The sequence below is a fragment of the Pseudophryne corroboree genome, chromosome 5, assembly GCF_028390025.1.
Source record: "Pseudophryne corroboree isolate aPseCor3 chromosome 5, aPseCor3.hap2, whole genome shotgun sequence".
Lineage (NCBI taxonomy): Eukaryota > Metazoa > Chordata > Amphibia > Anura > Myobatrachidae > Pseudophryne > Pseudophryne corroboree.
In genome coordinates, this window is record NC_086448.1 from 639,478,062 (window position 1) to 639,491,961 (window position 13,900).

Below are 13,900 nucleotides of genomic sequence, written 5' to 3' on the forward strand. Positions count from 1 at the left end.
TGAATTTTGAGTTGTGCTTTCAGCAAAGTGTAGTTCCGGAATAATTATACCGCACAGGTGGATTCTGTGGATGGTAATAAAAGCTGCTGCTTTAACTACTGTTATCTGTTTTTGTGTACAGTTCTATAGGGTGTACGGTATGTTGGGTTTACAGAGGTTCACTTATTATGTATGCCTGCTTCATTTCTTTATGATAAAGTCCATGTTAAAAATCAATCAGTATGAATATGGTCCAGTTATTGCCACAAAAAAAGACATAAATATATCTTATATTTCTTTATCATCCACTAGGGGTCACTGGAGTACTCTTGGGATATGGACGGCTTCCACCGGAAGAAGGCACTGAATAAATTAATTTTTGAGACTACTCCTCCCCTCCATATCCTCGAGCACTCCAGTGTTTTTTCTGTGCTCGACACAGTTAGAAGGCATAGTGGAGCTCGTCCACGAAGTATTGGAATTTTTTTTTAGTTCCTAAGTTTTTCTTCTTTCAAGGATTTCCACGTCCTTTCCCCCCTTCTAACAGGCGTGGGTCAGGGACAGTGGAAGCGGCTGAGAACAGCCGTGAGTGTCGGACCTCTCTGTAAAGAGCTCCCTCACTCCACCTGCAGGCTGCCTGCAAAAAGCTGGACGGAGCTTGGATGAGAAGCCCCGTCATAGACTTTGGTCACGGTCCAGGTATGTTAGGGGCGGTCAGCTCTTGCTGCCGCTCCACTGTTGGGGATTGTATTGGGTACTCACCGCTGCCCGGAGCGCGTGTGCATGGGCCGCGTCACGGCTCCATGCGGCGCGCTCTCACTCTCCGCTCCCAGCATCTTAAATACCAGACCGCTGCTCCCCGGCGCCGCAGCAGCGCTGCCTGGCTACACAGACACTCCGCAAAATGTGTGTGATGGGCGGGAGCGCGTGTGCATAGGCCGCTCCAGGGCTCTATGCAGCACGCTCGCTGCTTCCGCTATCCGCCCGCAGCAGCCGAGGAGTTCCCGCTGCCTGGGCCTACAGGTACAGGCCGCTCACACGGCCCTATGCAGACTTCCACAGGCCCCGACCCGGTGCTGTACACGGAGGTCGTGGGAGTGGGGGGGGGGGGGGGGGAGACATTGGCAGTATTTGGCATGCTTAATATGTTAATGTTCTCCTGTCTGTTCCAGGTTTCCTTTATTACATCTCGGCTAAGAGTGGTACTAGGGGAATTTTGGGGTCAGTTTTCTTATTGCTGGCAGGCACTGCACTTGCCTGATATATACCAGGAACTTTGGTGTTATTACTGAGTCGTGCAGTCTGTCTGTGTGTAGTTTGTATTGTCTGTCTTTTATAATGAGTAAGACACCAGCAAAATCTAAGAAACATTTTTCATGTCATGTCTGTAAGAGTGTGTTGCCTGATGGATCCACCACATGTACAGCATGTGTTGTTAATACAGCCATAAATACGATTTCAGAAGTAAAACCACCATCTCTGGACCCTCCATGGGCTTTACTTGCAGATGTATTAGTTGGTTTACAATCAGAGCTGGCCGCCTCTCGTGAAGAAAGAGAGGCGGCAAGATCTGAGTTTAAAATGAGACCATTTGAGTTACCAGAGTCTCAATCTGGTCAGAGGCCCACCTTGAGTGGAAAAGATAAATTTCCTTTTCCTAATAATTCTCCAGTCTCTGGGATACTAGACCTCACTGAACAGGAGTATGAGGAGGGCGAAATAGGGCAACAGTCAGATAGTGACGATTTTGACAGCCCAGGTATTGACAATCTCATCAGAGCAGTACGTCAGTCGCTGGAGTTTACGGAAACTGAGGAGCCCCTGACGAATGATGAGGTAGTTTTTACTAAACGACAGAGATCTCCGATGTGGTTCCCTATTTCGGAATCTCTTAATAAAATGTTACTGGAATCACGGAAAAATCCGGATAAACGGTTTTCTATTCCTCGTAGATTTAAATCGAGTTACCCGTTTCCAGAGTCCATGACAGCTACTTGGGAGAACCCACCATTGGTGGATTCATCCGTATCCAAACTTACAAGGAAGTTAACCATACCAGTACCAACTGCTACTACGCTTAAAGACCCTGCAGATCGTAAAATAGAGGCTATGCTAAGGTCCATGTATACAGCAGCTGGAGTGCTGCTGAGACCTGGGTTGGTTGGCATTTGGGTTACTAAAGCTTTAATGGTATGGATAAAAGAGCTCAAGTCGGCTCTGCAAGATGACCATCTTATACTTCTCGCGGATCAAATCTGGGAAGCTGCTGAATATCTATGTACAGCTTCTACTGACGTCTGTCAGCTTACTTCTCGCCTGTCCTCATCGCTAGTCATAGTACGACGAGCACTTTGGCTGCGTTCTTGGCAGGCGGAGACGGAGGTTAAAAAAGGTATAGAGGCATTGCCTTATGATGGCGAGAAGCTTTTCGGTCCTGAATTGGACAAATGGATTTCTGAGGCTACTGGAGGAAAGTCTGTGTTTCTTCCATCGCCTACAACTATACCTAAACGGAAATATTCTGGTCCGGCGTTCAAATCCTTTAGAACTCAGCCCTTTCGTGGGCAGGGCACAGGAGCAGTCACGCCTGGTAGAAGAGGTCGGGGACGTAGTGCTCGACAACATCTACAGCCACACCACACTGGATACGCCCAATCTCATCTGATCTTGGAAGCTAAGCAGTGTTGGGCCTGGTTAGTACTTGGATGGGAGGCCACCTGGGAATACAAGGTGCTGTAGATATTTTAACCAATGCACGTCGTCAAGACACTAAGACCACTAACAAACCAGTGGCATGACGGGCTCCCAGCCCATCTCGGATCTCCAATTGTGGGAGCACGCCTTCAGAGCTTTCAGGGGGCGTGGCTGCAGACGTCCACAGATGGGTGGATCCGCAAGTTAGTATTAGAGGGTTACAAAATAGAGTTCGATTATCTTCCGACAGGAAGATTTTTCACGACACGACTGCCTGTGGCGGACGACAAGAAAGCAGTTCTGCAGGTTGCCATTCAGTCTCTGCTGAATGCTGCAGTTGTAATTCCGGTCCCCGTGCAGGAACAGGGGCAGGGTTATTATTCCAGTCTGTTTCTGGTACCAAAACCAGATGGCTCAGTCAGGCCAATATTGAACCTAAAAGGTCTCAATCATTACGTCACTTACCACAGATTCAAGATGGAATCTCTCAGGTCAATAATTGCAGGGTTAGAGCCGCAGGAATTCATGATTGCACTGGATCTCAAGGATGCGTACTTACACGTTCCGATTTGGCCACCTCACCAGAGTTTCTTAAGGTTTGCGATAAGGCGAGACCATTACCAGTTTCAGGCTCTCCCGTTTGGCCTCTCATCAGCGCCTCGGGTATTCACCAAGGTAATGTCCGTGATGATAGCTCATCTCAGGTCCCTAGGGGTAATAATTGTTCCGTATTTGGACGATCTACTCATAAAGGCTCCGTCTCAACAATTGCTTCTCCAGCATGCTTTGCTAACGTACAATGTACTAGTTCAGCACGGTTGGATAGTCAGTTTAAAGAAATCACATCTAATTCCGTGTCAGCGACTTCAATTCCTAGGGATGATTCTCGATACAGTAAAACAAAAGGTTTACCTGCCACAACAGAAAGTACAGGTCATTCGTCATCTGGTGCAATTAGTGCTCAAGCCACGCACAGTCTCAGTACATTTGTGCATTCGCCTTTTAGGCACAATGGTGGCGGCTTTCGAAGCACTTCAGTTCGGAAGGTTTCACTCACGTCCGTTTCAACTGGAGGTGTTAGCGCAATGGTCGGGATCACATCTACAGTTGCACCACAGGGTGAGATTGTCGCCACAAGTCAGGGTGTCTCTTCTCTGGTGGTTAAAAATACACAATCTATCTGCAGGGAGACGATTCGGCGTCGTGAATTGGATAATTCTGACAACAGACGCAAGTCTCAGAGGTTGGGTAGCTGTAGTTCAGAGTCATCGGCTCCAGGGCCTCTGGGCAAATCACGAAAGATCGCTATCCATAAATGTTCTGGAACTCAGGGCGATTTACAATGCTCTAAGACAAGCAGTGTACATGTTTCGTTTTCAGACTGTTCAGGTGCAGTCAGACAATGCGACGGCAGTCGCATACATAAACAAACAAGGAGGAACGAGAAGCCGCATGGCAATGCGGGAAGTAGCTCGGATCCTCAGATGGGCCGAATATCACCAGGTGATATTGTCGGCAGTGTTCATTCCGGGAGTGGACAACTGGGAGGCAGATTTTCTCAGTCGTCGGGATTTTCATCCAGGAGAGTGGGCATTAAATCCAGAAGTATTTCAGATGTTGATCCAGAAGTGGGGGTACCCTCAGGTGGATCTGATGGCATCCCGCCACAATCATCAGGTGTCACGATATGTGTCCAGAACAAGAGATCCAGGGGCAGTGGCGGTGGATGCTCTCACAGCCACGTGGCCGTACAGCCTTGTGTATCTGTTTCCACCGTTTCCGCTGCTCCCGCTGTTGCTAAAACGGATCAAGAGAGGGTCCGTCACAGTCATACTAATAGCGCCTCATTGGCCTCGGAGGGCTTGGTTCTCGGATCTCCTCGGGTTACTCGCAGACGATCCGTGGCCACTCCCACTACGTCCGGACCTGTTACAACAGGGTCCGTTCCTTTACCCCGATTTAGCGCGGCTGCGTTTGACGGGGTGGCTGTTGAAAAGGCCATCTTAAGAAGAGAGGGCATTCCTGAGTCTGTTATACCAACCATGGTACGAGCTAGGAAGCCGGTTACGGCAGCTCATTATTACAGAATCTGGCGTACTTATATAAGTTGGTGTGAAGCTCGGAAATTTCCGACATCTTTTAATTTATCCCGTCTTTTGTTATTTTTACAGATGGGGTTAGATGGAGGACTACGTCTTTCCACACTAAAGGTGCAGGTATCTGCGTTGTCAATTTTCTTTCAAAGGAAATTGGCCTCGTTGCCGTCAATACATACGTTTTTACAGGGTGTAAAGAGGATACAGCCTCCTTTCATTCCACCTACAGCACCATGGGACTTGAATCTGGTTTTAGATTTCTTACAGTCCGATTACTTTGAACCTTTACGACAAGTGGATATTAAATTTCTCACTTGGAAAACGATTTTTCTTTTAGCCTTAGCTTCGGCTAGGCGTGTTTCAGATCTGGGTGCCTTGTCGTGCAAGTCACCGTATTTAGTTTTTCATGATGACAGAGCGGAACTTCGGACGAATCCCGCTTTTCTACCAAAGGTAGTGTCGTCTTTTCACATCAATCAACCAATAGTAGTTCCTGTGTTAACAGGAGATTCTGGAACGTTGGATGTGGTTCGCGCATTGCGCATCTATGTATCCCGAACGTCTACTGTGCGTAAAACGGATACGTTGTTTGTTCTCTATGATGCTGCTAAGAGGGGTTGGCCAGCCTCTAAGCAAACCTTATCCAGATGGATCAAACTGACCATACGTCAGGCTTACCTTCATGCTAGGTTACAGCCACCTACTTCAGTAACAGCTCATTCCACACGTTCTGTGGGAACGTCATGGGCAGCGAGTCGTGGGGCTTCTACGACACAGCTTTGCCGTGCGGCTACTTGGTCTTCAGTGCACACGTTTGTGCGCTTTTACAAGTTTGATACTTTCGCGGCATCAGCATCTAGCTTTGGCCGTTTAGTGTTACAAGTGCCAAACAGCTCTCCCACCACGGAGGAAACTTTGGTACATCCCAAGAGTACTCCAGTGACCCCTAGTGGATGATAAAGAAAATAGGATTTTGGTACTTACCAGGTAAATCCTTTTCTTTGAATCCATAGGGGGCACTGGACGCCCACCCAGAGCAGTTTACCTGTTTTAGGAAGTTCAGTGGTTCTTATGGTAACACACTTTCACGACTGGTTTAAATTTAACAAGGGTTAATCAGTTATGGTGTCAACTGTTTAGTTGTCTGTTACGTTTTGTGTCAACTTTATTGTTGTCCGTGAGATTATATGTAATTCTCCTTTGGTCAATCTCTCTATCGATCCTGTTCGGCTCAGTAAAAAACACTGAAGTGCTCGAGGATATGGAGGGGAGGAGTAGTCTCAAAAATTAATTTATTCAGTGCCTTCTTCCGGTGGAAGCCGTCCATATCCCAAGAGTACTCCAGTGCCCCCTATGGATTCAAAGAAAAGGATTTACCTGGTAAGTACCAAAATCCTATTTTCTGCACAAAGATATTGTGGCGTCATTCATTCTAGATAGATTACAAGAATGCTGCTCACTCACTATTCCCATGCTATTTCCAAGTAAAGTTATTTGTCTGTGTAATTAGAAATGTATGGGGTAGAATAATTATATCTCTGGAATTACCACAATTATTGAACCTAGTTAAAATGGTTATGTGTATTTCTCTTACGTCCTAGGGGATACTGGGAATCCATTTAGTACCATGGGGTATAGACTGGTCCTCTAGGAGCCATGGGCACTATAGAAGTTTATTAGGTGTGCTGGCTCCTCCCTTTATGACCCTCCTACCAGACTCCGTTTAGAATATGTGCCCGGAGGAGCCAGTCACGTCGCTGGACGCTCCTGAAGAGTTTTCTGCATTTATTTTCTGTTTGTTATTTTCAGGCAGTACTGGATGGCACCAGCCTGCCTGCTTCATGGGACTTAGGGGGGGGGGGGGGGGAACGGCCCAGCCTCTCTCTCAGGGTTAATGGTTCCGTTCCCCGCTGACAGGACGCTAGCTCCTGAGGGAACTATTCGCAAGCCCCACCACGGCGAGCGTACATTCCCGCAGCATGCCGCCACCCCTAACAGAGACAGAAGAATGAAGAGTGGTGAGTACTAAGCCGGCGTCCCGTTTAGCGGTCGCCGGCCATTATGGGGGCATGAGGGTACGGAGACGCACGGCTTCTACACGGGGTGGACAGAGTCTCCTGACCGTGTACACTACAGTGTAAACAGTACCCAGACTGGCACCACAGCCATGAAAGGGGATTTACTCCATTTTATGCACACAGACGCATAAAGCCAGTACAAAAAAGAGTGGGAAGACCGCGCACCACTGAAGGGGAAGGGCTTCACTATGAGCGGACCCAGCAGCTCACAAGCGCCATTTTCCCTACTGCAGCTGACACAGACGCTGACTGACAGGGACGCGCAGCTCCACCAGAAAACCTCCAGTTTACCTCAACGGTACCAGGGGGTCATAGCAGGGGGGGGGCATTACTAGTGTACTTAGGGGGTCATTCCGAGTTGATAGCTAGCTGCCGTTGTTTGCAGTGCAGCGATCAGGCTAAAAATCGGCATTTCTGCGCATGCATATGCACCGCAATGCGCACGCGCAACGTACGGGTACAAAGTCCTTTGTGGTTTTGCACAGGTTCTAGCACAGCTTTCAGTCGCACGGCACAACGCAGGAAGATTGACAGGAAGGAGGCGTTTCTCGGTGTCAACTGACCGTTTTCTGGGGGTGTTTGGGAAAACCGCAGGCGTGCCAGGAAAAAAGCAGGCGTGGCTGGGCGAACGCTGGGCGGGTGTGTGACGTCAAAAGCCAACTCTCCAATGTTAGAATCAACGCACACGAAGAGTAAGTCCAGGGCTGGTCTTGTTTTGCACATAATGTTTTTGCAGGTTCTCTGCTGCACAGGCGTTCGCACTTCTGCAAAGTGAAAATACACTCCCCGGTGGGCGGTGACAATGTGTTTGCACGGCTGCTAAAACCTGCTAGCGAGCGATCAACTCAGAATGACCCCCTATGTCCCTAATCTAGGTACTTAGTCTGCGACCCGGCTATACTTGGCATTAGCAATAAGGGCGCCGTGTGCTGGTTCCATACTTTCTCTGTGTCTCCCTGGAAGGGCTCTTTGTGGGTTAATTGTCCATTTAACCTTTCCTGTGTGTGTGTGTGTGCTGTCACTGCTACAGTATGTAAGTCAAAGAGTGTGTTTCATGTAAGGCACAGTGTTCCTCTTCTCCAGGGGTTCAATAGTGTGTTCTCAGTGTAGTATCCCTTCCCAGGCTAGTGGGGCAGAACCAGCATGGCTGGATTCCATTAGGGGAATGATTTCCACCATTTCTACTAATTTGTCTCGTAATGAGAAAGAGACGCAATACTTAAGACAGTCTATGGCTGATTTTATGGAAAAAGACTCAGTACCCAGACCAGCGTCTCAGTCCTCCATTTGTCCGCAAAAACATTCTTTAGCCCATGTCCTGCACTCTGATACTGAGGGGTCAGAAATGGAGGAGGGTGAGGTGGACTCAGAGGTGGGGGAGAGTACTCTGTCGCAGGGAATAGAGGCTCTCATAGATACTATCAGGGAATCCCTCAATATCCCTGATAAGGTTACAGAGGAGAGTGAAGAATCTTACTTTAATTTAAAGAAAAAATTCTTAGCTACTTTTCCTGTATCAAAGGAACTCAATACACGGTTTTAAGAACCATGGGTTAATCCAGATAAGACATTTCAAATCCCTAAACGGTTGTTATCATCTTTTCCTTTTCCTCCTGGGGATAGGAAAAAATGGGAAAATCCACCGATCGTGGATGCATCAGTATCCAGGCTCTCAAGAAATATTATATTGCCTGTCCTGTGTGCAGCCTCCCTAAAGGATGCAGCTGATCGCAAAATTACGCTCAAAACTTTGTATACAGTTGCTGGAGTGGCCCAGAGACCCACTATAGCGTATGGGTGGATATGCGAGCCATTGCTAAATGGTCGGGTAAACTAATTGAGGGGTTAAACACCTTACCTCAAGAGGAGATTATCTTGCTCCTGCAACATATACAGGACTCTGCGAACTTTATGGTGGAAGCCATAAAAGAGAGAGACTTGTTTGCACTACAGCTATGGCAGTGTCGGCATGCAGGGGCTTTAGGCTACACCAGTGGACTGCGGATGCGGACTCCCAGGAAACGCGTGGAAGGCCTACCTTTCACAGCTGAGGCCTTATTTGGAGATGAACTAGACAAATGGATCTACAAAGCTACTGCGGGTAAGTCCACATACCTACCTTCTGCAGCTCCCCTAGCTAGGAAGGCCTATTCAGGATCCAATTTACAGTCCTTTCAGACTGACAAGTTTAAGGGCGAGGTCAGAGGTTCTCTACCGCCGCCAGAGGTGCTAGAGGTAAACCCGCAAACCAGCGCCTGCTGGTTCACTGGAACAGAGCTTAGACTCTGCTTCCTCAATTCTTTCCGCATGACGGTGGACCGCGATGCCTGGGAGACAGGCAGGTGGGAGGTTGATTTACATTTTTCAGTCACACCTGGACAAGATCTTGCCAGGATCCCTGGGTAACAGACCTTATATCCCTGGGCTACAGGCTGGAGTTCCAGGATCTCCCAACTCACAGATTCTTCAAATCAGGCTTACCAGTTTCACAAGAAGCAAGAGTAACCTTACAAGAAGCTATTCAAAAACTGTTACAGACCCAGGTCATTGTTACAGTTCCACATCATCTACAAAACAAGAGATACTATTCCAGCTTGTTTGTAGTACCGAAACCGGACGGTTCAGTAGGACCGATTCTGATCCTCAAGTCATTGACCCCATGCTTACGGGTGTTCAAGTTCAAGATGGAGTCTCTGAGAGCGGTGATCTCAGGTCTGGAAGAAGGGGAATTCCTAGCATCTCTGGATGTCAAGGATGCGTACCTGCACATTCCGATCTGGCCACCTCATCAGGCTTATCTACGGTTTGCACTGCAGGGCTGTCACTACCAGTTCAGACCCTGCCACGTCTCTCCACAGGCACAGAGGGTTTTCACCAAGATGTTGGTGTTACTCCACAGACAGGGAGTAAACAATTCCTTACCTGGACGATCTTCTGATAAAGGCTGCATCCAGGGAGCAGTTGTTGGAGAACATTCGTCTCACAACCAGATTACTCCTGGATCGGGGTGGATTCCGAAACTACCAAAATCTCACCTAGAATCAACGGACAAATGGTCCAGTTCGTATCTTCACATGCGTCTGCAGATTTGTCTGTCACTGAAAGCCAGGCTCTCCATCCTGTGGTGGCTACAAACTCCTCACCTAGTGGAGGGTCGTATGTTCGGGATACAAAATTGTATTCTGCTAACCACAGATGCAAGCTTTAGAGGCAGTCACCCAGGGGGTTCAGTTTCAGGGAAGTCAGGAAATCAGTCTTCCGATAAACATCCTGGAACTCTGGGCTATCTACAACGCCCTTCTGCAGGCCTCGTATCTTCTTCAGAATCAGTCCATTCAGGTTCTGTCAGATCATGTGACAGTGGTGTCTTACATCATCCGACAGGGCGGAACGAAAAGCAGGGCCGCAATATCAGAAGTGTCAAGAATTCCCCTCTGGGCGGAAAAACATGCCGGGCAATTGTCAGCGATTTTCATTCTGGGAGTAGACAAATGGAAAGCAGAGCCTCCCATTTCTCTGATGGAAGTTGAACGGCTGATCCTGGCCAAGAGAGAGATTCCTGACAAGGTCATCCCGGCTAGGATCTATGTGGGTCTACGCCTAGGCTCCATAAAAGTTCAGATTTCGGCCTTGTCTATTTTCTTTAAGAAACAATTGGCACACTTATTCCACGGCAGGTTTGCCGATTCCAAAAAAAGTCTGTACAGGCCCACTCTACTAGGTCGGTGGGTTCTTCTTCGGCAGCTGCTCGGGGTGTGTCTGCTTTACAGCTCTGCTGAGCAGCTACTTGGTCGGGGTCGAACATGTTTACTAAGTTTTACAAGTTTGATACTTTGGCCTCTGAGGACCTTCAATTGGTCAATCAGTTCTGCAGGAACCTCAGCACTCCCCCCCCCGGTTTGGGAGCTTTGGGACTTCCCCATGGTACTAAATGTATTCCCAGTATCCCTTTGGACGTAAGAGAAAATAGGATTTTAATTACCTACCGGTAAGTCCTTTTCTCGTAGTCCGTAGGGGGTACTGGGCGCCCGCCCGGTGCTTCGGTCTTCTAGCTCTGTTATTAGGTTAAGTATTCTTGTTTGGTTCAGCTGTTGCTGTTCCTTTTTGCAAGTATGGTTAGCTTGGCTTTCCTCTTGTTCTGTGTTTGCTGGTTCGTAATCTCACCACTTTCCTTTTTTGTATCCATCTCTCAAAATTTTTCAGTATCCTCGGGCACGGTAGACTGAGTCTGGTAGGAGGGGCATAGAGGGAGGAGCCAGCACACCTAATCAAACTTCTATAGTGCCCATGGCTCCTAGTGGACCCGTCTGTACCCAATGTTACTAAATGGATTCCCAGTATCCCCTATGGACTACGAGAAAAGAATTTGCCGGTAGGTAATTAAAATCCTATTTCTGCAGCAGTGTACACTGTGTTCCACAGGGAAACTTTGGGGTGTAGAGTTGGAACTTGATCCAGAGGCACCAACGGGCTAAAGCTTTGACTGTTCCCAGGATGCATTGCATGGCCTCCTATATAACGCCGTCTCCGGACACTGGAGCTCAGTTTGTAAGTTGGTGCTTGCATAGCAGGTCATGTAACGGGGGGCTGCGCTAGGCAGTCCTGAAAAGAGCTTTTTAGAAGACTTCAAGAGCCACAGCACTTTCTATGTCATTATGAAATGCTGTGCTGCAGCTCCATCGCCTCCCCAGCAGCGCTGCATACTTCCGCGGCCGGTTCCCGGGTACTTGCAGCGGAGGCGCACCGGTCCACAGACACACCACTGCTGATGCTCTCCAGGATCGCGTGGCTGCACATCAGGGAGGAGGTAAGAGGGTCCCCCAGGCGGGACCCGCCGGTAAATTGCGTTCTGGTCGTGGTCCCAGGAGACGGACCGCACCGCTGGCGTGGACACTACTGCACAGGGACCCCACTATATCCACCAAGGCAGGGAGCACAGGTTGGATTTTAAAAAATCCATTTTACATAGGCTCCACAGTACCCGGTGGTGAGGACCAGAATAGGGAATAAAGCGCTGACTTGTAGCCCCTCCCCCAGTTTCAGGCGCCATCTACTGCTGGTGTTCCCACCCTGGAGCTGCATTTCTCTCTCCCTCACTCTCTGGCTGAGATTTAGGTGCCATCTTCTACAAGTAGCTGCGTCTGGTCTCCGGGACTGCAGGGCTAAGTCTCCTCCTGTAAATCCGCCTGCTTGCTCAGCGCTGTGATTATACAGTCGCTTAAGTATTCTACATGTCATTTTATGGCTGTGTTAGTTAAGAACAAGTGTCTCTCTACCAGAATATATAGTACAAGTATTCTGATATATCCATCCAGTCTCTGGCTGTGCATTGGTGTGTATATATATATATATATATATATATATATATATATATATATATACGTATCTGTAAACAACAAGAAAAAATAGCGCCACTTGTGGTAGGTTGGCCCTCACTGCAAATGTAGAATGTATGTCTAAATTTTACACTCCCTTGGTACAAAGGGTGTCAGCTGGCCCCCAAAAATAAAAACAGCAGTGGTAAATTGCTGTAAAAAATGTTGTAAAAAGCCAGGAAATTGGGTGCGAGCGACCAATGGTGTCTATATTAAAGGAACATAAAAAGGATTGTATATAAAAAACACGTATTTATTTTTGCACAATAAAAAAGAGGGGGAGGGTAATACACTGTGGTTTTATAAAAAATTCATAAAACACAATAATAATCATGGAGTGCCCAACGCGTTTCGTCCTTGATGAAGTCCTGAAGGACGAAACGCGTTGGGCACTCCATGATCTTTCTCAGACCTACCTCCTGTACCTAAGATAAGCATTTTTATACATATACTACCAATTGATATGCACCTTGTACCTTCTTTTATTCCTACTACTTTTTACTCCATTTTATATTAATTATTGTGTTTTATGAATTTTTTATAAAACCACAGTGTATTACCCTCCCCCTCTTTTTTATTGTGCAAAAATAAATACGTGTTTTTTATATACAATCCTTTTTATGTTCCTTTAATATAGACACCATTGGTCGCTCGCACCCAATTTCCTGGCTTTTTACATATATACGTATCTATTTACTAGTCCAGTGCAGTTTTATTGTGTGTTAAAATAATTTCTGCATTGTCATGCCATTGTGACTGTGTGTGCCTGCATCTGCTATATGGATTTCACTCTCTGTGTATCCCAGCTATAGCTATCACTGTATTCTGTACCCTGGGGGGCTAGGTGCGTCAGGGTCTCATAGTGTTGCACAGTATATACTGCTTAGTGTTTTTTACGGTGTATTTCAGTCACCACATACCGCTTTAATTCTCTGTTTGTGTCCTGTATTTGTCACATAAATCGGGGTTATTTGCAGGTATTGTATTCATCTGGCTTTAGTGTACTGTTACGCTCTACATTCACTATAATGTCTGGCACACAGACATTATAGTGAATGCTGCATCATGCAGTGCTTGCACCAAGGATTTACCTGAGGGGGAAGTTGTACCTGATGGTTTGTGTACTGGGTGCCATATATCTCCCAGTCAGCCCGCAGCTCCTGTAGCCAATCAGGAGCCACCTTGGGCAGCATTCTCAAGTATGCTGAATACGCTTGTGACACGTCTTACGCCCCCTGTGGGACCTCCTGTGCCATTGCAGCCACATATTATCCCTGTAGTTAATCCGCCCTGGGCGGACACTCTGTCTACCCAGATACAACAATTAAATCAATCTTTGGTGAGACAAAAGTCTACCCCACATTCCTCTGGAGTCAAGGGGTCATCTAAGCGGGCAGCTTCCTCCTCACAATCACTAATATTTCAGATAATTCTGATGAGGATGGGGAATATACTGATCCATCAGACACTGATACAGTTGCTTCTGACGAGGAACCTACAACTCAAGTTGATGTTCCTGACCTAGTGGTGGCTATTAAGCTGATTCTACAAATTGATGATAAGGTTGATCCCACTACTGCATCTAAGAAACCTGATAAGTTCAAACGTCAGAAGGTTACTAAAGTAGTCTTACCACATTCTGACCATTTAATCGACATACGTCAGGAATCCTGGTCTT

At 47.3% G+C, this 13,900-nt stretch overlaps 1 protein-coding gene and 1 non-coding gene across 2 annotated transcripts in view; both read left to right on the top strand.

The window, feature by feature from the left end:
• TAF4B (TATA-box binding protein associated factor 4b) overlaps positions 1 to 13,900 on the top strand; it is a 319,736-nt gene that overhangs the window by 238,450 nt on the left and 67,386 nt on the right. The gene's annotated exons all lie outside the window — the stretch shown is intronic.
• LOC134929864 (5S ribosomal RNA) lies at positions 2,603 to 2,721 on the top strand. The gene has a single exon (XR_010178643.1). It is a non-coding gene; the product is annotated as a 5S ribosomal RNA (ribosomal RNA).